General features: G+C 47.6%; 1 protein-coding gene across 2 annotated transcripts in view; it reads right to left on the bottom strand.

Annotated features, from left to right (window-relative positions):
- Window positions 1-24,254, bottom strand: part of ZC3H6 (zinc finger CCCH-type containing 6) — a 645,204-nt gene that overhangs the window by 372,600 nt on the left and 248,350 nt on the right. The gene's annotated exons all lie outside the window — the stretch shown is intronic.

Below are 24,254 nucleotides of genomic sequence, written 5' to 3'. Positions count from 1 at the left end.
TAGCTGGAGACCGCCAGCATTCCCAACCGGAAGGAGTTGACACCTGGTAGAGTGTACGCTCTTATGGAAACAGATGACATGGCTTACCTTGAATCGGTGAAACCCATGTACGCAGGCAGCTGGGCAGGATGCTGAGTCCATCTGTCTACACTAAGGAAAAGGAGATTATCAGGTAAGTAATCTCAACATTTCCTGGCGTGTAGCCAGATGGACTCAGAACGAATGGGATGTACAAAAGCTTTACTCCCCAGCCTGGGCGGGAGGCTGCCTGAGGACCATGTAGTACCGCCCTCGCAAATGCTGTGTCCTCCCTAGCCTGGACATCCAGACGGTAGAACCTGGAGAAGGTATGGAGGGAGGACCTCGTCGCCGCTTTACATATTTCTGCAGGCGACAGCATCCTGGATTCTGCCCAGGATGCCGCTTGTGCTCTGGTAGAATGAGCCTTGACCTGTAGAGGCGGAGATTTCCCAGCCTCTACGTAAGCTGCTCTGATAACTTCTTTAATCCAGCAGGCGATGGTGGGCCAAGAGGCCGCTTCACCTTGTTTCTTTCCGCTGTGCAGGACGAACAGATGGTCCGTCTTTCGTACTTCTTGTGTCACTTCCAGATATCTGGGCAGCAATCTGCCAATGTCGAGATGGCGTAATAAACGCCCTTCTTCAGATTTCTTCAAACCCGCCGTGGTAGGCAAGGATATGGTTTGGTTAAGATGAAACTGTGAAACCACTTTAGGTAGAAAGGAGGGAACCGTCTGAAGATGGATAGCCTCAGGAGTGATTCTGAGAAAGGGATCACGGCAGGACAGTGCTTGTAGCTCTGAGATGCGGCGTGCTGAACATACAGCCAGCAAAAACACCATCTTCAAAGTGAGAGAACGGAGAGACAGGCCCCGAAGGGGTCTGAAGGTGGATCCCACGAGGAAATCCAAAACAAGGTTGAGGTTCCATAAGGGCACAGGCCACTTCAGTGGCGGACGAATATGCTTGACTCCCTTCAGGAAGCGAGAAACATCTGGGTGCTTGGCAATGGTCTTGCCATCCCTCCTGGGACCGTAGCAAGACAGCGCAGCCACCTGAACCTTGATGGAGCTGAGGGAGAGACCCTTCTGAAGTCCATCTTGCAGGAAATCCAACACAATAGGGATTGTAGTCGCATGTGGATTGGTGCCATGAGTGTCGCACCAGGCTTCAAATACTCTCCAGATCCTTATGTAGGTGAGGGATGTGGAAAACTTGCGAGCTCGGAGGAGTGTATCTATCACGGGCTCAGAGTAACCTCTTTTCTTCAGTCTAGCCCTCTCAATGGCCAGACCGTAAGAGAGAATTGAGCTGGATCCTCGTGGAGGATGGGACCTTGACGTAGAAGGTCCCGGAGAGGAGGCAGGAGAAGAGGCTCCCCCGCCAGTAGTCTTCTCATGTCCGCGTACCAGGGTCTTCTTGGCCAGTCTGGTGCTACTAGAAGAACTAGGCCCCGGTGTTTTTGAATCTTGTGGATGATGGCGCCCAGCAGAGGCCACGAAGGAAAGGCGTATAGCAGATTCCCTGGAGGCCATGGCTGAACCAGGGCATCGATTCCGTGTGAGACCGGGTTGCGCTTGTGGCTGAAGTATCTGGGTACTTGAGCATTGGACTTGTCCGCCAGTAAATCCATGTCCGGAATCCCCCAGTGATCCACAATCATCTGGAAGGCTGTGGGTGACAGCTGCCACTCTCCCGGGTTTAGGCTTTCCCTGCTGAGGAAGTCTGCCGTGGTGTTGTCCTTCCCGGCAATGTGGACGGCGGAGATGTCCTGAAGATTCGCCTCTGCCCAAGCCATCAGTGGGGCGATCTCCAGAAATACTTTTCGGCTTCTGGTTCCACCCTGACGGTTGATGTATGCCACCGTGGTGGCGTTGTCGGACATCACTCTGACTGCTCTGTTCTTCAGTCTGTGAGCAAATCGAAGGCATGCCAATCGGACTGCCCGAGCCTCTAGACGGTTGATGTTCCACGCTGACTCTTCTCTGTTCCACCGCCCTTGTGCGGTAAGTCCTTCGCAGTGTGCACCCCAGCCGCTCATGCTGGCATCTGTGGTGAGCAGAGTCCACGTGGGGGAGGACATCTTCGACCCCCTGCTCATGTGGTTGGACTGCAACCACCACTGTAACTGGGTCCGTACTCTGGCAGGCAGAGGTAGGTGCGTGGAATAGTTCCGTAGACGGGGGCTCCAGCGAGAGAGCAGGGAGTGTTGTAGAGGTCTCATATGGGCCCTTGCCCAAGGTACCACTTCCAGGGTGGATGCCATGAGACCGCAAACCTGCAGATAATCCCAAGCTATGGGCCGACTGGCTCCCATCAAGTACTGGATACGCGTCTGGAGTTTTAACCTTCTCTTGGTAGTGAGACTGACTGTGTCTGCCTGGGTGTCGAACTGTACTCCCAGGTATTCCAGCGACTGGGAAGGCTGTAGGCAACTCTTGCTGAGATTGATTACCCAGCCCAAGCTTTCCAGAAGGGCGATCACTCTGTCGGTTGTCCGATGGCTCTCCTCTAGTGATTTCGCCCTGATCAGCCAATCGTCTAGGTAGGGATGGACCAGAATTCCTTCCCGTCTGAGTGCCGCTGCCACCACTACAACCACCTTGGTGAAGGTCCGCGGTGACGTGGCCAACCCGAAGGGCAGAGCCCGGAATTGGAAGTGGCGTCCTAGAACCTTGAAGCGTAGGCAGCGCTGATGATCCGGATGGATCGGGATATGCAGGTAGGCTTTTGACAGGTCTAATGCCGTGAGGAATTCTCCTGTCTGTACTGCGGTCTTGACGGAACGCAGAGTTTCCATGCGAAACCTCGGGACCCTTAAGTATCGATTGACCGACTTGAGGTCCAGTACGGGCCGAAAGGTGCCCCCTTTCTTGGGTACCATGAAATAAATGGAATAGTGCCCAGAATTCACTTCCCAGGCAGGTACTGGGATAATGGCTTTCAAGGACAGGAGCCTCGCCAGGGTAGCTTCCAATGCTGCCTTCTTGTGTGTGGGACAGGAAAATTCCACAAACTTGTCCGGAGGGAGGTGATGAAAGTCCAGATAATACCCCTCTCGGATGATGGCGAGGACCCCACTGGTCCGACGTAATCTCGACCCATCTGGGGTAGAAGAGGGTTAACCTGCCCCCTATGGCTCCGTCCCCCAGATGAATCGGCAGATTCTCATTGTGAGGCGCGGCCGGGGCCTGAGCCCGGGCCTGCTCCCCTCTTGCGCTGCTTGGTCCGAAAGGACTGGTTCCTGGCCGGAGGACGAGGTGCCTGGTAACGACTCCTGTAGGGAAGGAAGCGCTGGGAGCTTCTACCCCTGGAGGGCCTTGGAAAGGCGCGCTGGTTCCTTCTGAACCGATCTTCTGGAAGTCGAGGTATGGGAGAGGCACCCCATGTGCTGGCCAGTTTATCCAGGTCGCTGCCGAACAGGAAAGAGCCTTTAAAGGGCAATCTGGTGAGGCGTGTCTTTGAAGGCGCATTGGCTGACCATTTCCGGATCCAGAGCTGCCTCCTGGCAGCTACGGAGGATGAGATCCCCTTGGCTGTTGTCCGGACTAGGTCTGATGCAGCATCCGTGAGGAACGAGAGAGCTGACTCCATGTCTGCTGCAGGAGCGTTGTTCCTAACCTGTGACAAACAGGAACGCGTCATCACTGTGCAGCAGGTTGCGATCCGCAAAGAGAGAGCTGCCACCTCAAAAGTCTGTTTCCGAATGGCGTCCAGTCGCCGGTCATGAGGCTCCTTGAGGGCCGCCCCCCCTTCAACTGGAATGGTAGTGCGCTTGACCACAGCGCTAATCAAGGCGTCCACCTGAGGGCACGCCAGCAGCTCCTGGATAGCCGGAGCCAGTGGGTACATGCCCGTTAGGGCCCGACCCCCTTTGAATGCAGCCGCTGGTGCAGCCCATTCTAAATCTATCAGTTGCTGCTTGCAAGAATGGAAAATGGCGGGCTGTAGGACAAAGACCTTCCAGCAGGGGGTTCTGCGCGGAGGGTATCGTAGCGCTGGGACCTGTAATATCCAACTCCGCCAGGCACTGAGACACCAGGTCCGAGAGATCCTCCTTAGGGAAGAACCTCCTCATGGTTCTATATGGCTCAATCCCTGAGGGAAGTTCCCCTTCGTCCGGGAGTTCGGACTCATCCGGTGAAACCTTCTGGTCCGACTGATCCGGACTGTCTAGCGGCGGGAGGTCCCGCTCACGATAAGGGCGTGAGGGTCCAGGAACAGGTTCCGCTGGAGCCACAACCGCAGCAGCAGCCGCAGCAGCCGCCGCAGTCGCAGCCACAGCAGGAACAGCAGGAACCACAGGGCCTGGACGGGAAGCCGTTTGCATCTGCACAAAGGCATGAATCCCCTTAAAGAGATCCACCCAAGAAATGGAAGCGGACTCTAATCGCCGGAGTACAAGATCCCCCGGGATTCCAGATTGGTCGAGACTGCCCGCTAAATCCGGGGTAGCCCCTGGGGAACTGTCAACAAATTGTGGCTGAGATTGGTCCTGGCCCGAGGGTCCCACGGCCTCCTCACATTGGGCACATAGGGAGTCAGGCTCTTCACTGTGCGTGGCTCGAAGCTGGCATGCGGAGCAGAGGCCGAGGGCTTTAATGCCGGAGGCAGGAGGCACCCCCGCTGAAGACGCTGAGGCGTTCTGTTCCATTGAAAAGTATGCGCTTCATAATACGCGGCAGCAATATACGCTTAATCCAATGGGCGCACAATAATATGCGGCAGCAATATACACTTAATACAATGGGCGCACAATAATATGTGGCAGCAATATACGCTGAATACAATGGGCGCACAATGATATGCGGGCAGCAATATACAAAGTATAACAGGCGCACAATAATATGCGGCAGCAATATACGCTCAATAGTATTCAATATGCTCTCAGCAATAAGCGGTCAGCAATACACGCTCAATAGTATTCAATATGCTCTCAGCAATATGCGGTCAGCAATACACGCTCAATGATATTCAATATGCTCTCAGCAATATGCGGTCAGCAATACACGCTCAATGGTATTCAATATGCTCTCAGCAATAAGCGGTTAGCAATACACGCTCAATGGTATTCAATATGCACTCAGCAATAAGCGGTTAGCAATACACGCTCAATGGTATGCAATATGCTCTCAGCAATAAGCGGTCAGCAATATACGCACAATGATGTATATAATATGCGCTTAGTCATAGACATGCGCCTAACACGGGCGCTCAATACCTGAACAAGGCCCACAAAATGGCGCCCTCCACGGCGTGCCACGCCGCCGATCCTCGGTTCCTCGGAGACCAAAAGTAAGAGATGTACGCCTTACCTGATCCTCGGCGCTTCCCGGCTGGAACCCGGGCGGTCTCCGGCTGCGGGGGGAGAGGGCAAGTACCTTCACCGCCGCGTTTGAGGATATGCACCTGCTGCCTCGTCCACGCCGGGACCGAGGCGCCTCATATGCCTCACCCGAACCTCGCCCGGGACTACGTCCCCTGCCCGAGTCGGCCACTGGACCGAGGACTTAAACCTCCGGGGGATCACGGAAATCACCCCGGGAAACTCAACTGGGGGAGGGACCTTAGGGTATCACCGCAGGAGTGCGGGGCTCGATGGTACTGTAGAAGTTTTAGTAAAAAGAAAGTAGAAAGTAGATTTGAAAAACACGCTCAGCGAGCGTGCAGGCTCTCCAAACTGCTTTGGAGACGGAAATTACTAAGTTGCTACGCTTCCTGTGGGGGTATATATACACCCGTGCTGACGTCAGATCCGTCTCCAACTGCTAGCACGAGCATACTATACCCATTCGTTCTGAGTCCATCTGGCTACACGCCAGGAAAATTATGTTTAACTACTAAACATGGTAAACAAAAAGTAACAAAGTCCTCTTATAAACAATTAATTACCATCTGTGTGGCCAGTCATAATAGGCACTTCTGGCATATATTAAACCTTCTATTTGCCTTATGCTTAATCATCGGCCAAAAAAGGTTTTTTTTGTATTTTACTGTGATATTTCAGTAATCTTCCTGTGCTTGTTTCTTTTAATATTATTGACAATATTTGTTAAATTGTTTATTATGGCACTTATTTAATGAACTTATTCTGAGTTTTGCATTTTAGTACAAATGATTTGACATCCACTGGTGCACTGTAATGGTAACAGAGTTTACCAGTCCCTGATACAGGTTTCCAAAACACGGCTCCGTGTCAGGGTATATCTTTCACCATACAAGAATCATTAAGTACTTTTATGTTGCAATCAATGAAAATACAAAAAAAAAAATTTGGCCAATGAATATGCCGGAAGTACCTAATATGGCCACACTGATGGTGTTTAATTGTTTGTAAGAGGACTTTGATACTTATTTATCCTGTTTTGAATCCTCTCTACCTCACACCATTTTTGTTTAACTACTTGACACGTACAGAATGCAACCAAGTTACACTCATATCTACGAGATTTGCAACTTACTATATGGACAATTTACTAAAACACATGCTAATTTGGCTGTTCTAATTTTAACATGCTTTTTATCATATTCATAGGACTATTAATGTAAGTGCAGCCTTCAGAACACACATGTTCCCTACATAATCCTTAGTACATGGACCCCTGTGCAAATTTGCCCAAAAGGATCAGTCAATGATGGGCAAATACCCTCCCTCTACCAGAAATGGACCCCTCCCCCTCACCAATGAGCTAGTGACCAGACAAGAGGAGAGAAGGACACCTGCATTCTGCAACATTGCACTCCACTTCAATATGGTGATCTTGGCACCTCACACTTTGAAATATTGGTGGCAAGCAATTTGTTTTGGGCACATGGGTGTGGCGGAAGGACCCAGCCCTTGCAGGAAAAGTGAAAATGCCACAGAGGGGAAAGGGTAGGAAGGCCCTAAACATTTCCTTCTCTCATTGGTTAATTCCTACTGTCCTGACCAAGGTTGGTGTCCAGACAGTTAACTATAGTACTACAGCAATAATTTCCCTCTCTTAAAAACATGGTCAATTTTACTCTAGCCATCATTAGTTTGAAAAATAGCATTAAAATCACCAATAAAGTACTTACCATAATATTTACCTGCTTAGCAGACTCACTAAAATTTAATGTGCCCACATATGTGTTAATATATTCTGGCTTTGCCCTGTGCTAAACACTGTTTAGCACTTTTTAAAATCACCTTATCATATGCTTTAACACACAGGCTCCTAGGACACCTTTAGACTTCAGAACACAGCAAAAATAATTCTAGTTTTCATTAAAAGCCAATCTTCATTTACTCCATGTCAAGCAAGCTTTTAGGAAATTAAAATCAATAAAATAGTAAATAAAATAGTTTTGGAAACAGAAAGACATCAAAACTTGCAATAAGAACAGTAGAGGTAGTTGGAACAAACATTAATTTTGCATGGAGAAAACATGAAGTGGAAATCAAGAGTTTCTTTGCTATAACCTGGATTATAAAGGTGATCTCAAGGAACTCAGCAACTCATGGCTGGGACTATATCTTCTACTTGTGATTTATTCCATCACATTTGTTTGCTGAAAAAATTCCACTCAGTTTTCTGAGACATATTTAAAAAGATATGTTCAAAATGAGAGGGAGTGCTGACTGCAGAGCTTTTATCTGCTGGTGGTAAGTTCAACTTGCTGGGAAACAATGCCTAAGATCATAAAAAAAATAAAAAAAAACTTAAAAGGTTAAACTATTACTGGCTGTATTTATTGTGTATTAGTTTTTAAGGTTAGTAGTTTGCCACTGTTAGGAACTGCATGTGTTTAGAAATAGGATTTTGGGTTATTTTGTGAGCTTGAAGAAGTTTTGCCTATAAGTATAATAAATTTGAATTTGTAATCTGAAAAGGTGAGAGTTCGGTTCCTGGGCAACTAATCACTAGTTTGATTCCTACCCACCTCAGTCTCTTTTTCTGTTAAATAGTACTTCCTTCTCCAAATGGAGGAAAACCTTGAAAATGCAAGTCAATTAGTGATTTTAGAAAACATGCAATTAACCCTAATTTTTGAGATTGACTAATTTTAGTGTTGTTGCTGGTCATTCACAAACTAAGTTATCTAGTTATCAATTTAAAAACCTTAAGATTTTAAAAGACACCAAATAATTTAAAACCCCTTAAATTGACAGACATATCTACTCCTCAATTGGCTTTAGAACTTTAACAACTTAATAAAATGAAGATGTAGATGGTAATCCAGCAGCAAATTGGGAGCTATCCAGTCTTTTGCACCAAGTGCCACAATTATGATTATCTGCCTGTTGGTAAAATGCTGTGTGCACACATCCGATGCAAAGAGCTCCAGGCTCTCAGAGAAAAAGTCCGATTTCTGAGGGCCAGAGTGGCAGACCTGGAAGAGCGGAGGCAAAAGAGGTATATAGAGGAGAACCAGAGACATAGTTGAGCGGTCCTAACTCCAGTCAAGCAGCCCTTGTGCTGCTTTTGAGGAGCAAGGTCATCTGACAGGAGACCATCACCTTGCTATGGCATGAAGTGATCATGTAGCTATGACCTGCCCTTCAGGTGATGCCTTATCCTCTCTCACTGAGGATTGCCTCCAGGGCTGTATGCCCAGGAGAAAAGGGTTAGGAAAGGCGTTATAGTGGGTGAATTATTAGAAATGTAGATAACCGGGGGTTGGTGGGTGTGAGGATCACATATCCAAAACTCTACTAAAATGTGCCGTTTCTTTCTCTTTAACATTGCTAAAATCTGTCCCTTCCTTTCTGAACCCACTACCAAAACCCATATCCACTCTCTCATCTCCTCTAGCTTAGACTATTGCAACCTGCTCCTCACAAGTCTCCTGGCAAGCCATCTCTCTCCTCTGCGATCTGTCCTAAATTCAGCTGCATGACATCTTTTGCTAAACTCGCTACACTCACATCACACCTCTTCTGAATTCAATACATTGGCTACCTATCAGCTCCTGCATATAGGTCAAACTCAGCCTTCTCATCTACAAATGCCTTCACTCTATAGCACCTCATCACCTCTCCTCTCTTATCTCTCTCTACACCCTTCCTTAAGCACTCCTATCTATGCCCTTCTCCTCTATTGCCAAATTCCAACTCCGTCCTTTCCACCTGGCCACACAGTGTGCTTGGAATAGTCTTCCTGCCTCATTAAACTTCTTTTTAACATTGTCGTGCTTTATGAAATACACCAAGTCGCTTGTCCTGTATGTTTGCCTTATTAGATTGTAAGCTCTACTGAGCAGGGACTGTCTTTTTTGTGTTTGTACAGTGCTGCATATCTCGTGTAGCAATACAGAAATGTGTAGTAGTAGTAGTAGTAGGAGAAGGAGGAGGAGGAGGAGGAGGAGGAAGAGGAGGAGTAACTTGCCTGCCTGGAGCGAAGGTAGCAGACTTCAAATATCACATATAAAATTTTAGAGCATGCTGGGAAGGAGCAGACTGCCGTGGTGCATGTGGATACCGATGACATAGGAAAGGGCAGGTGGTGGTTCCAGAGGCTAAATTAAAATTTTTAGGTAGAAAACTGAAATCCAAAACCTCCAGGGTTGCATTCTCAGAAATGCTTACCGTTCCACATGCAGGTCCCAGAGGCAGACTAAGTTTGTGTCTGGCAAGTTAGACACAAAGGATTGATAAGGAAGGCAAAGAGAATTTGAAAGCTTGCTATGGAAGCAAAAACTCATGATAAAAACTTTTTCAGGTTTATTTGAAGCAAAAAGCCTTTGAGGGAGTCACTTGGACCATTAGAAGATCAAGGGGAAAAAGGAGTGCTAAAGGAAGACAAAGCTATAGTGGAGAAACAATGAATTATTTGCTTTGGCCTTTTCTGAGGAAGATGTAAGGCAGAAACCCATGCCAGAAATGATATTAAAAGTGATTCAGAGAAAATAAAATAAATCTCAGTTAACCTGAAAGATAAACTTGGGCAAACTGTCAAACTAAAGAGTAGCAAATCACCTGGATCAAATGGCATACATCCCAGAATGCTGAATGAATTGAAAAATGAAATTGCAGATCTACTCTTGGTAATCTGTAAACTATCATTAAAATCAGATATGGTACCTAAAGATTGAAGGGTGGCCAATGCAATGCTTGTTTTAAAAAGGGTTTCAGAGGTGATCCTGGAAACTACAGAGCAGTGAGCCTGATGTCGGACCTAGGAAAAATGTTTTAAAGAACAAAAATACTGAACATATAGATAGACTTAGTTTAATGGGACAAAGTCAACATGGATTTAACCAAGGCAAACCTTTCCTCACCAATTTGCTATTTTTTTTTTTAAGGCATAAATGAACATGTGGCTAAAGGTAAGCCAGTTGATACAGCGTATATGGATCTTCAGAAGGCATTTGACAAACTACCTCATGAGAAATTTATGGAAATGAAAAACTCATGGGATAGGAGGCAATGTTCTATTGTGGATTGAGAACTAGTTAAAAAATAGAACAGAGAGTAGGGCTAAATGGTTAATTTTCTCAATGGAGAAAGGTGAATAGTGAAATGCTCCAGGTATCTGTATGTACTAGGACTACTGCTTTTTAACATATTCATAAATGACCTAGATATGGGAATGAGTGAGGTGATCAAATTTGCTAAAAATACAAAATTATTCAAAGTTGTTAAATCACAAGAGGATTGTGAAAAATTGCAAGAGGACCTTGGAAGATTGGGCATCCAAATGGCAGATGGCATTTAATGTGGACAAGTGCGAAGTGATGCATGCAGAGAACAGCAATGAGAAATTATTACTTACCTGATAATTTCATTTTCCTTAAACCAGACAGATGAATTCAGAACCAGTGGGTTATGCAACTCTATCAGCAGATGGAGACAGAGCAAGCTGACGGCACAGCATATATATATACTACTGCAGTCACATCAGCCTGCCAGTATTGTCTTCAAAAGCCAACTGTGGACAGACTAGCAAAAACTTGATTAATAACAGATAAGTATTTCGGTATTCAACCAACTGGAAAAACAAAACTCAGGCAAGAATGTATAAACACTAATCTAGGGACTGTATTAACACCAGTAACCTCTGGAACACGGAGAGAGACGAAGAAATGGCAGAAATATTAAATGAATACTTCAGTTCTGTGTTCACTAAAGAGGACCCTGGAGAAGGACCGTCCCTAGTTAACAAGAAACTGGAGGGGAATGGAGTAGATGTAACTCCATTTACAGTAGAAAATGTATGGGAAGAGCTGGTGAAACTGAAAGTGGACAAAGCCATGGGGCCTGATGAAGTTCATCCCAGGATACTGAGGGAGCTCAGAGATGTGCTGGCGAGTCCGCTGTGTGACCTGTTCAATAGATCCCTAGAAACGGGAGTGGTGCCGAGTGATTGGAGGAGAGCGGTGGTGGTCCTGCTTCACAAGAGTGGGAACAGAGAAGAGGCTGGCAACTACAGACCGGTTAGCCTCACTTCAGTGGTAGGGAAAAGTAATGGAGTCACTGTTGAAAGAGAGAATAGTGAACTATCTACAGTCAGGAGAATTGCTGGACCAGAGGCAGCATGGATTCACCATTGGAAGATCCTGTCAGACAAATCTGATTGACTTTTTTGACTGGGTAACCAAGGAATTGGATCGAGGAAGAGCACTCGATGTCATCTACTTGGATTTCAGCAAAGCTTTTCACACTGTCCCGCACAGGAGACTGGTGAATAAAATGAGAAGCTTAGGAGTGAGTGCCAAGGTGGTGGCCTGGATTGCAAACTGGTTGTCGGACAGAAGACAATGTGTGATGGTAAATGGAACTCTCTCTGAAGAGAGAGCGGTTTTAAGCGGTGTACCGCAGGGATCGGTGTTGGGACCGGTCCTTTTCAATATCTTTGTGAGCGACATTGCGGAAGGGATAGAAGGTAAGGTATATGTCTTTTTGCGGATGACACTAAGATCTGCAACAGAGTGGACACGCCGGAAGGAGTGGAGAGAATGAGACGGGATTTAAGGAAGATGGAAGAGTGGTCGAAGATATGGCAGCTGAGATTCAATGCCAAGAAGTGCAGAGTCATGCATATAGGGAGTGGAAATCCGAATGAACTGTATTCGATGGGGGGAGAAAGGCTGATGTGCACGGAGCAGGAGAGAGACCTTGGGGTGATGGTGTCTAATGATCAGAAGTCGGCGAAACAATGTGACAAGGCGATAGCTAAAGCCAGAAGAATGCTGGGCTGCATAGAGAGAGGAATATCGAGTAAGAAAAGGGAAGTGATTATCCCCTTGTACAGGTCCTTGGTGAGACCTCACCTGGAGTATTGTGTTCAGTTCTGGACACCGTATCTCCGAAGAGACAGAGACAAGATGGAGGCGGTCCAGAGAAGGGCGACCAAAAAGGTGGAAGGTCTTCATCAAATGACTTATGAGGAGAGATTGAAGAATCTAAATATGTACACCCTGGAGGAAAGGAGGAGCAGAGGTGATATGATACAGACTTTCAGATACTTGAAAGGTTTTAATGATCCAAAGACAACGACAAACCTTTTCCATAGGAAAAAAATCAACAGAACCAGGGGTCACGATTTGAAGCTCCAGGGAGGAAGATTCAGAACCAATGTCAGGAAGTATTTCTTCACGGAGAGGGTGGTGGATGCCTGGAATGCCCTTCCGGAAGAAGTGGTGAAGACCAGAACTGTGAAGGACTTCAAAGGAGCGTGGGATAAACACTGTGGATCCATAAAGTCAAGAGGCCGTCAATGAAGAGTGGGTGGCTCGCCAGAATGACAGCTACTGCCTGGAGATAATACCCTTATTCAATAAACATACACATGGTTAATGTGACTCCAACATCGCTCTAAGCTTCAACAGCAAGAGGAAATGTGGAAAAAAGGATTTGCACTCACAAAGCGGGGAGTAGCTGGCTTGTTACGGCGGTTACTACCCCAAACCAAATAAGCCTAATACTTCACTTTAAATGCATATCCAGCATAGCTCTCTGCTTCAACAGCAGGGGAGATGAAAAACGGATACTTCACGCATATCCAGCATAGCTCTCTGCTTCAACGGCAGGGGAGAAGAAAAACGGATACTTCACGCATATCCAGCATAGCTCTCTGCTTCAACGGCAGGGGAGAAGAAAAACGGATACTTCACGCATATCCAGCATAGCTCCCTGCTTCAACGGCAGGGGAGAAGAAAAACAACCAATAAGGGCTGAATAATATAGTCTGGGTAAAACAAATAAGCATGGGTGTAGCTTGCTTATTGCGGCGGTTACTACCCTACTACCCCTAACTAATCAAGCTTGATATTTCACTTGTATGCAGCTCCATCACTGCTCTCTACATTAATGGTGGGGGTGGAAGGGAACTAGAACCAAAGAGCTAAGAGAAACAGATAAGTATGAGAAAAAAATGTGTGAAGCTTGCTGGGCAGACTGGATGGGCCGTTTGGTCTTCTTCTGCCGTCATTTCCATGTTTCTATGTTTCTATTTGGCAGCCATGGGCGAGAAACTGAACCCATCTCTCTGGTTTAAGGAAAAGGAAATGGAAATGATCAGGTAAGTAGTGTGATGCAGTACGACCTGGCCCGGGGCAGAAACAGCCGGGACACAGAAAAGCAGAAGCTGGAGGTACCAAACCTAGCCACCGGAGGGCGCTGAGGAAGGTAGCAAAGACTACACTTCCCAGGTTTCCTGAACCGACACCTGACCCCTGGCTGGAGGATGAGCAGGAACAGGTGGAGGAAATTGGGACTGATCCCTATGACTCAGCAGAGTCTATGGAAGCTGAGGAAGAGGGCGTGCCACCGTGGTGGAGCTGGCCACAAAAGCCCGGCTCCTCAGAGTCTCTGGAGGAGGAGATGGAGGTAAGCTGGTGAGAGGAAAGCTCCAGCTGTTCCTCTATGGAGCTGGAATAACCAGGAGGTTGGGGGATGGTAAGTCCTAGGTTTAGACAAGGAGGTTTAAGAATTGTTGAAAGGATATTATGGTTCCAATGCTGTTTAACTCTAAGCTAGCTAAGGAGGACCTAAGCAGTTAGGCTTGGGGGTTTGTACAGTCAAGCAGGCATTGTTGCAGGGCTGCAGCCGGTGAGGCTACAGGACTCCATTAAACCCTTTTTGTGATAAAAGCCTTTTTCTCTGTGTACTGTTTGGGAGTGCCAGGACTAGGCCTGGCACTCTGACTAGAGGCTGTGAGGAGTTCATAGCAGCGCTGTGCATGAGCTGTGCAAGTGGACGGGACGTGGCATAGGAGCGAAGCCGGAGGCCTGAAGCCCAGCAAAGCCCCACAGCATGCTGAGTGGATGGGCGTGATCGTGACAAATGGTGGCAGCAGTGGGATCCTTGAAACTCGCTGACTGGAGGGTGGACCCAGCGGTCAACTACCTGTGCTTCTACTGACCTAGTGAAGGTAAAGGTAAAGGTGAAGGAGGGCGTCGGGGCAGGATTGCTCACTGAAGCCGGGGAGAAAACAAAAAAAAAAAAGTCTTGCCACTTTAGTTTCTGGTAAGCATCCAGAGCTAAGGGGTGGGAAGCGAGGAGAAGTACGACTCTGCAGGAGCCGAAGGGGGCTGGTGTTGTACGGCCACACTTGGTGTTTTTTTCGTGTTGTTTCCAGGCATGGCGTCCGAGGAGGTGCTAAAATGGATGGCAACACAGATGCAGCAGCAGCAAGAGGCCATGCAGCACATGATTCAGCGCATGATGGATCACCAGCAGCAACAACAGCTCCCGTTGATCCAGAGGTTGGAGGAGCAGCGCAAGGTCACACAGCTCTGGGCAGCCCAGCAGGCTACTGGAACAGCAGGTACCCCACACCCGATGACTGGGACTGGCGGAGTGGGCCGGATGGACCTCATGCACGGTATCCACCTGGAGAAGATTGGACCAGGGGATGACCCTGGTCACATTCGAACGGGTGGCTAGTGTGGTGGGTTGGCCCAGAGAACAATGGTCTGCCCAGTTGGCCCCTTGTTTAACGGGCGAGGCCCAAGCCGCCTATAGGGCTTTGGCCCCGGAGCAGGCCATGAACTATGCCTTGCTGAAGACAGCCATCTTGGACCGACTGGGTATAACCCAGGATTGGTATCGGCGCCAATTCAGGGAAACCTGGTTACAGCCGAAAGACAGACCTCGGGCCCTGGCCCAGCATTTGAAGGACCTCGCATATAGATGGCTAGAACCCGAAGGGAAAACTGTGACTAAGCTCATGGAGCTGATAGTGCTAGAACAGTATATAAGAGCACTACCACCTCCAATGAGGAGCTGGGTGATTCGCCAAGGAGCAAGTGGGCTCGAGAGGGCGGTAGTAAATACAGAGAGATACTTGGAGGCGGAAGCCGCTATGGGAGGCGGAGCATCCTCCAACGTAAACAGAAAATCATAGTTGGTCAATACAACTCGGACTGGTACGCCACTGATACAGGCGTTCCACAAGGCTCAACGCTGTCACCCTTACTGTTTAACCTCTATTTATTACCTCTTTGTCGTCTCCTTGCAGGACTGAATCTCAATTTTAAAATCTACGCAGACGATATACAGTTTACTATACCATTTACGGAATCCTGGTCCAAAACCTTTTCACTACTAGATTTATATTTATCTACTATAAAAACATGGCTCTCACACAATAGACTCAAATTAAACACAAGCAAGACGGAATTAATTTACTTATCAACCGTACCAGATTCAATCCTTCAACCACCTTCAAATTTTATTTTTCAGAATCAAACTACTACTATAAAACCATATGCAAAAAACTTGGGCATACTCATCGATTCCAGACTCGCTATGACAAATCACATATCGGACGTTGTAAAAAAATCATTCTACAAAATATTTATGTTAAAAAAACTGAAACCACTTCTTCTTCCAAATGATTTCCGCTCGGTTACTCAAGCTCTAATTCTATCTTCACTAGATTATTGCAATTCATTATATCTCGGCTTACCACAATCAACTATACAACCTTTGCAGCTAATACAGAATACCGCAGCCCGAATGTTGTGTAATGTTTCTCGACGACACCATATTTCACCTGTTTTGCAATATTTACATTGGCTTCCTATTTCATATCGAATAACTTACAAAGTTTTATCCACAATACATAATCTGCTCTATAATCCTAATGCTATCTGGCTATGCTCACTTTTAAGAATTTATAGACCGACTAGGCAACTTCGTTCCTTAGATAAATGTATCTTAGAAATACCAACAATAAAATCTGCTGCCTTATGATTAACCCGCAATCGAGCTTTTTCCGTAGCAGGTCCAAAAATGTGGAATTCACTTCCAGAACAGATCCGACTGACAGCCAATCGCTCAGAATTTAAGAAGTTATTAAAAACTCATCTTTTCTCCAGTGCATATAATTTATATTAAAATCTTTACACAACTTATAGCTTCAATCTGTTAAAACTTGTTATGTACCAAGTATTGTAATTATGTAAGTATGTTTTAAAATGTGACTAAATTATGTATGTTCAAATATGTGAACCGCCTAGACGGATAGTTTACCTACCCATTGTTGCGGTATATAAGACTTTAAATAAATAAATAAATAAAATAAAAGAGAAAGGGTCTAAAGGACCAGGTCTGAGTAAGGAAGGTGGTCAAGGGGTTGCAAGGAATCAGAGAGGTCCCCTACAGGTGCCCGGTAGAAGGGGTGGACCGCAGGAAGAGAGAGGCCCAGGACGGGAGGCGGGTGTAAAGCCGACCCCAGGGCGATGTTTCCATTGTGGTGAAGCGGGGCACTTCAAAAGGGAGTGTCCACGCTTAGCGGCCGCCTATGCCCATCCACCGGAGCAAAGGGAGGAAGCGGTATCCAGGGACCCGAATCCATACTTTCAACAGGTTCAGGTCAACTGACAGCCAGTGCAGGCCTTAATAGACACGGGCACTAATCAGGCGCTGCTCTCCAAGAAAATGGCTGTAGCTTTGGGGGTCAAGATGCCCCAAGCCCAAAAAGGGGAGGTAGTGATACGGTGTGTACATGGTACGGCTGTTAGGTACCCGGTATATGAGGTACTGGTGCGTTGGAGAACCCATGAGGACATCGTAGAGGTAGCCATAGTAGAAGGATTGCCGGTGCCCCTCATTTTGGGGAGAGAGTGGAAGCACCTCACGGAGGTGTTGGCAGGCAGGCAAGCATTTATAACCACGAGAACTCAAGCCCAGACACAGGAGGTACGTGAGCATGAACCTCCCCTGGGAGAGATTTTTCCTTTTGAGGAGGGGGAAGTGGTGGAAACTCCAGGGGTAAGTCGGAAGCCCCGAGCGGAGAGAAAGAGGGAGAAGAGGGGACAGACTGGCCCAGAGGAAGGTGGGGACGAGGGGTCCACTAAAGAAATGATAGGCACCCTGCTAGCCCAGTTCCCAGAATTTAGAGAGGAGCAGGTTAAGGACCCAGCCTTGAAGGTGGCCTGGGAAAAGGCTAAAGTATCTATGCAACAGCTCGCAAATAAAGAGGCTATGATATACCCCTACTTTAGGGTCCAGAAGGGATTACTTTACAGGGTGGAGGAAGGACTGCAGAGACAGGGACCGCATAAACAACTGTTAGTGCCCCTACGGTTTCAACCCGAAGTCATGTCACTGGCGCATGACCATCCCCTGGCCGGGCACTTAGGCCTGCATAGCACCTTAGCCCGTGTCAAGCGGCGATTCTTCTGGCCAGGTATTTACAGCACAGTTAAGAAGTTTTGCAGCTCGTGCCCCAACTGTCAGTTGGTCGCCCCAAGGGCCCCCCCTAAGGCACCCCTGGTACCCGTGCCGGTAGTACATGAGCCAATGGACCGGGTAGCGGTAGACATCATTGGACCAATAGAAAAAAGTAAACGGGGTCATCAGTATATTCTCGTGGTATTAGACTACGCGACCAGATTTCCGTGGGCCATCCCTTTGAGGTCTACCGGGGCAAGGGTGGTAGCCCCGGAGTTGATAAGGATATTTTGCCAGTTTGGCTTTCCACGTGAACTACTGACAGACAGGGGTACCAATTTTATGTCCCGGGAATTGGCAGGCCTATGGGCCCAGTTCGGCATTAAACATGTACAAACCTCAGCGTACCACCCCCAGACTGACGGGTTAGTGGAGCGCTATAATCAAACCCTGAAGTCCATGATGCGCAGTTATCTAGAAAGAGATGCTAGTAATTGGGATCGCCTCATCCCATTCTTGTTGTTTGCCTCCCGGGAGGTGCCCCAAAGCTTCCACAGGGTTTTCACCTTTTGAACTTATTTTTGGGAGACAACCCCGGGGTCTGCTGGATGTCATACATGAGCAGTGGACGGGGGCAGAGGCAGAACCTCAGGACATCATAAGTTACATTGGGGGCATTAGGCAGCATGCTGAGACAGCCCTGGGTTTGGCCAGGGAAAATCTCGAGCAGGCTCAAGAAAGGCAGAAGACTTATTACGACCGAGGGGCTAGGGACCGGGAATTTCAAGAGGGAGATCAGGTCCTAATATTGGTGCCTACGTCCCCTAACAAACTTTTGGCCAAGTGGAAGGGCCCAGGGACAATTTTAAGGCGCCTGGGGCCCCTAAATTATCAAGTCAAGGTAGGACTTAAGCGACCCCAGGTGTACCACGTCAATTTGCTGAAACCTTGGGTAGAGAGGCAAAGTATGGCCGCGGATACGATATCCGAGGAAGAGGTGGATTTAGGTCCACAAGTAGGGGAACTTAGTCAAAAAGACGAGGTCCAGATAGGAGAGGAGCTAACTCCCAGGCAAAGAGCCCAAATACAGGAGATAGTTAAACAGGCCAAAGACGTGTTCTCCCCGTTGCCAGGGCGAACCACGCTAATTACGCATGAGATAACAACACCGCCAGGACAGGTGGTTAGGAGGAGGCCCTATCGCCTCCCTGAAGCCATGCAGGATGAGGTTAGAAGGCAGGTTGAGGAGATGTTGCAACTGGGAGTCATCGAAGAGTCCAGTAACGCCTGGTGTAGCCCCACTGTCCTGGTGCCTAAGCCAGATGGAACTTTATGTTTCTGTATAGATTTCCGGTTCCTTTAACGCGATCTCCACTTTTGATGCCTACCCCATGCCACGGGTTGACAAACTAGTAGAGAGGCTGGGACGGGCTCAGTATTTAACCACCCTGGACCTGACCAAGGGATATTGGCAGATTCCCTTGGCCAAGTCATCATGAGAGAAAACAGCGTTTGCCACCCCAGCGGGGCTGTTTCAGTTCGTGCGTATGCCGTTTGGGCTACAAGGAGCTGCGGCTTCTTGTCAGCGCCTCCTAAACCTGGTGTTACGCCCCATATAGCGTATACAGCGGCCTATATGGACGACGTCATTATATACTCCACTGAATGGGAATCGCATCTAAAAAGGGTTAGAGCGGTACTGCAATCACTAAGGGATGCGGGGTTGACGGCCAACCCGGCTAAATGTAGGATTGCCCAACGGGAGGTTAAATACCTAGGACATCTGGTGGGGCGAGGCGTGGTGAAACCGTTGCTGGATAAGGTTGAGTGCATTAGGGATTACCCGCTGCCCGAGACCCAGAAGCAGCTCCGAGCCTTTTTAGGGCTAATTGGATATTATCGACGGTTCATACCACACTTTGCAGATCTCGCCACCCCTTTAAATGATATGTTAAGGAAAGGGACCCCAAACGAGTTGCGGTGGGGCCCACTAGAGGTAGAGAGGGTGGAGGGACTTAAACGGGCCTTGTGCCGAGATCCCGTGTTGAAGGCAGTTGACTTCACGCTACCATTTCTGTTACAGAAAGATGCCTCAGGGTGTGGGTTGGGGGCAGTTCTCTCCCAAGTGGACAAAGGGGAGGAACACCCGGTCTTGTACCTTAGCAGGAGACTTCACCCCCATGAAGAAAAATATGCAGCTATTGAAAAAGAATGTCTAGCCGTTAAGTGGGCTATAGAAACACTAAAATATTACCTGGCGGGGCCGCCCCTTTGTGTTGGTGACAGACCATGCACCCTTAAAATGGTTGCACGTTATGAAAGAGTCCAATGCCCGATTAACCAGGTGGTATCTTACCCTCCAAACCTATCGCTTTGAGGTTAGGCACAGGGCCGGTAGGGATCATGTTAATGCTGATTTCCTTTCCCGGTTGGGGGAGAAGACTGGAACTCGGGTGAGGAGATCCAGGGTTTTTAAAAAAAGGGGGGGGGGGGGGGGGTGTGATGCAGTACGACCTGGCCCGGGGCAGAAACAGCCGGGACACAGAAAAGCAGAAGCTGGAGGTACCAAACCTAGCCACCAGAGGGTGCTGAGGAAGGTAGCAAAGACTACACTTCCCAGGTTCCCTGAACAGACACCTGACCCCTGGCTGGAGGATGAGCAGGAACAGGTGGAGGAAATTGGGACTGATCCCTATGACTCAGCAGAGTCTATGGAAGCTGAGGAAGAGGGCGTGCCACCGTGGTGGAGCTGGCCACAAAAGCCCGGCTCCTCAGAGTCTCTGGAGGAGGAAATGGAGGTAAGCTGGGGAGAGGAAAGCTCCAGCTGTTCCTCTATGGAGCTGGAATAACCAGGAGGTTGGGGGATGGTAAGTCCTAGGTTTAGACAAGGAGGTTTAAGAATTGTTGAAAGGATATTATGGTTCCAATGCTGTTTAACTCTAAGCTAGCTAAGGAGGACCTAAGCAGTTAGGCTTGGGGGTTTGTACAGTCAAGCAGGCATTGTTGCAGGGCTGCAGCCGGTGAGGCTACAGGACTCCAATTAAACCCTTTTTGTGATAAAAGCCTTTTTCTCTGTGTACTGTTTGGGAGTGCCAGGACTAGGCCTGGCACTCTGACTAGAGCAGAGCTTTCCAAACTTTTCATGTTGGTGACACACTTTTTAGACAAACATAATTTCGGGACACAGTAATTCATCTACTAGCAAACCAGAGGTTAAAGGTTAAATGAACAAAATGTATTTTGACAATTTATGTATGTTTCCTTAAATATATACATAATAAAATGTTTCACGACACAACCTATCTTGTGAAAACCTTTCATTTATATTAAAAATATATAATATTCCAAGATTAATGTTATTGTTATAATTTATGAGTAACAATAATAAAACAAAGTTATTGTGTTATTCAATTTACCTCTTTAATGAGATATATGAGCTTGATGGACACAGCTTTTGAATATTTGATGTTAATAAAAAAGTCCAAAAGGTCTTCTGCGTAATTTTAAAAAGCTGACCAGTTTCACACTATAAAATTATTGATAGCCTCATTCAACTAATTCTATATGGCTATGAGAGTGAAGTCTGGAATTTATAGGAAGGGACAGAATGTCAATATAAATCCTGCACCTCCAGTTCTGTAACTCTCTGCATCCACTGAAATTCCCCCAAACAATGGAGCTTGGATGTTTCCCTTACAGCTCATCATACTAAAAGATATTTTCAAATTCTGGTGTCACCTCACAGTAACAGCAGCACAAACACCTTCCACTGCCAGGCACATTGTGAACTAACACAAAACCCCGCAAAAAAGATACTCAAAATCTATACTGCAATCCCATCATAACGTAACAGTAATAACACCAAGGACTCAAACAACAATAACCCTACCTGTGAAAAAGCAAGGGTAAATATTAACTGGGTCCTAGAATACCAATATACCACCTACTGAGGAAACAAAACAAACCAGATTGCTATAGATCCCTATGCTAGCAGAATCTCTCATCATGGTCACACACACAGAGCAGAGACAGACCCTCACCAAATACAGACTACAAAATAAAGGAGCACAAATTAGACAAAAACTGAAATGGAAATCCCAAGAAGCCAGACTCTCTGTATTAACAATGGAAAAACAGAACCACCATTCCTCATAAAACATAAAATCAAGAAACATAAAGCATCAGTTATAATAGTAAAACCATACTAATAAAAGAATATTTTAAAACTATTGATAAATAGAATTTCTATTAATTAAAATCATATACATTTTTTACAATTTCCCAAACACCAATAAAATATTTCAAAACAGCACATTTATCAAATAACACCCAATAATTAAAACTATTAAGGATTTTAAAAAGCCCCTGCTGTCCATACTTTGGAGCTCTTGATTTCCAGTCACCCTGATATTGTCAAGGATTAGGAGGTTATCCTCTCTCTCTCACACACATACTCACATGTCCATTCTCTCTCACACATACACTGTCACATACATACACATTCATGCTCTTATATCCACCATACCCTCTCGCTCTCACAAACACTGACACACTCTCAGGCTCTAAGACACTCTCTTCCCCTCCACACACACCCCCCACACAAACTCTTACTCCCCTGGATTTTCTCATACACACTCATGCTCTCACTTTCTCTGGCTCCCTCACATACACACACACATACCCAGGCAAGTTCCCAATCATTCTCATACAAACACACACACCCAGGCAAGCTCCCAGTCATTCTCACACACTGAAACTGACCCCCAGGCAGGCTCCCATTCATTTTCATACCACTCCCTCACCATCCCCCAGGCAGGCACACATTCATTCTCACACAGACCCCCAGGCAGGCACCAATTCATTCTCACACACACACCCATACACCACACACAGGCAGGCACCTCTTCTCACACATACAAACCCCAGGAAGACACCCATACATTCTCATACACAGACACACCCTCAGGCAGGCACCCATGCATTCACACGCACTCTACGGGCCCTCAGCTTCTCTCTTACCTCTGGGCCTCCTCTTCACGGGTCGCTGCAGGATGGGCTCTGCAGCGGCCGCCCTGCTCTTCTCGGGCCGATCCGCGGCAGCGGCGCCCCTGCTCTTCTCGGGCCGATCCGCGGCAGCGGTGGCCCTGCTCTTCTCCGGCCGATCCGCGGTGGGGACCCTGCTACCGGGCCTCCTCCTCCTCTTCTTAGCTGGCAGCAACAACGCTGCTCCTCTTCTGCACGTGGCCGATGCTCCTCCCCCTTCCTGCCCGTGCGGCTCCTTCAATATTTTTCTTCCGGGGCCGCATGGGCAGGAAGGAGAAGGAGCACCTGCACGTTTAGACGTCACCTTTTTCTTCTGGCCGTGGTGAAGTGAGCTCCACCACGGCCTTGCCGATCTTCCTGCCGGCACGGAGCACAACGATTCTTCAGTACTAAGCCGCCAGTGGGATGAGGTCCACCGGCGACCGCATTGGCTCCCACTTGCCGGTGTGTCATGTGCACCGGCTTGCGCGACACACCGGCACACTGCAGGCAACACAGTAAAGTGTCGCGACACACACTTTGGAAAGCTCTGGACTAGAGGCTGTGAGGAGTTCATAGCAGCGCTGTGCATGAGCTGTGCAAGTGGACGGGACGTGGCATAGGAGCGAAGCCGGAGGCCTGAAGCCCAGCAAAGCCCCACAGCATGCTGAGCGGATGGGCGTGATCGTGACAGTAGTCATTTCTCAATTCCTAGCTCCCAGACAGATGGATTCAGGACAGTGGGATGTACCCAAGCTACTCCCGAACAGGGTGGGAGGCTGCCCACAGTCGAGTCAAAACCACACTTGCCAAAGCTGCATCCACCCAGGCCTGCACATCAAGACGATAAAAGCTGGAAAAGGTGTGTAAGGAAGACTACGTCGCAGCTCGGTAAATGTCGACGGGAGACAACAATCTAACCTCCGCCCATGACACTGCCTGAGCCCTAATGGAATGAGCCTTAACCTGAGTAGGCAACAACTTTTCAGCAGCCACATATGAAGCCGTGACTACCTCCGTAATCCAGCAAGCTATAGTAGCCCATTAAACTGGCTCGCCCTGTTTACCACCACCATGAAGGACAAACAGGCAATCCTTTTTCGGAAAGGTTTAGAAACCTCCAGATACCTCACATCATGTCTCTTGATATTCAAGGGACACAATAGGCGATATTCCTCTACATCTCTCTCCCTATCCAGAGATGGCAGGGAAATGGACTGATTCAAGTGAGACCACATTTGGTAATAAAGAAGGAACAGTATGCAACTCTATTGCCCCTGGAGTCACCCAAAGGAACGGCTCCAGCAAGACAAGGCCTGCAGCTCAGAAATTCGACATGCAGAACAAATCACCACCAGAAACCCCGTTTTCAAGGTTAATAACCGCAATGAAAAGCTATGCATCAGCCGAAAAGTAGGTCCCGCCAAGAAATTCAAAACCAGATTAAGACTCCACAAGGGTGTCAGTAACCGCAAGGGAGGACGAAGATGTTCCACTCCTCTCAAGAAATGGGCCATATCTGTATGAGTGTATAAGGATTCACATTCACCTGACCCTTTAATTTATAGGCATGTGCCACTTTCATAAAAAAAAAAAAAAAAAAGCAAACAACAACTTTATTGAGAATT

This window comes from Rhinatrema bivittatum, chromosome 3 (genome assembly GCF_901001135.1).
Source record: "Rhinatrema bivittatum chromosome 3, aRhiBiv1.1, whole genome shotgun sequence".
NCBI classification, from domain to species: Eukaryota; Metazoa; Chordata; class Amphibia; order Gymnophiona; family Rhinatrematidae; genus Rhinatrema; species Rhinatrema bivittatum.
This window is presented reverse-complemented; position numbering and strand designations above follow the sequence as displayed.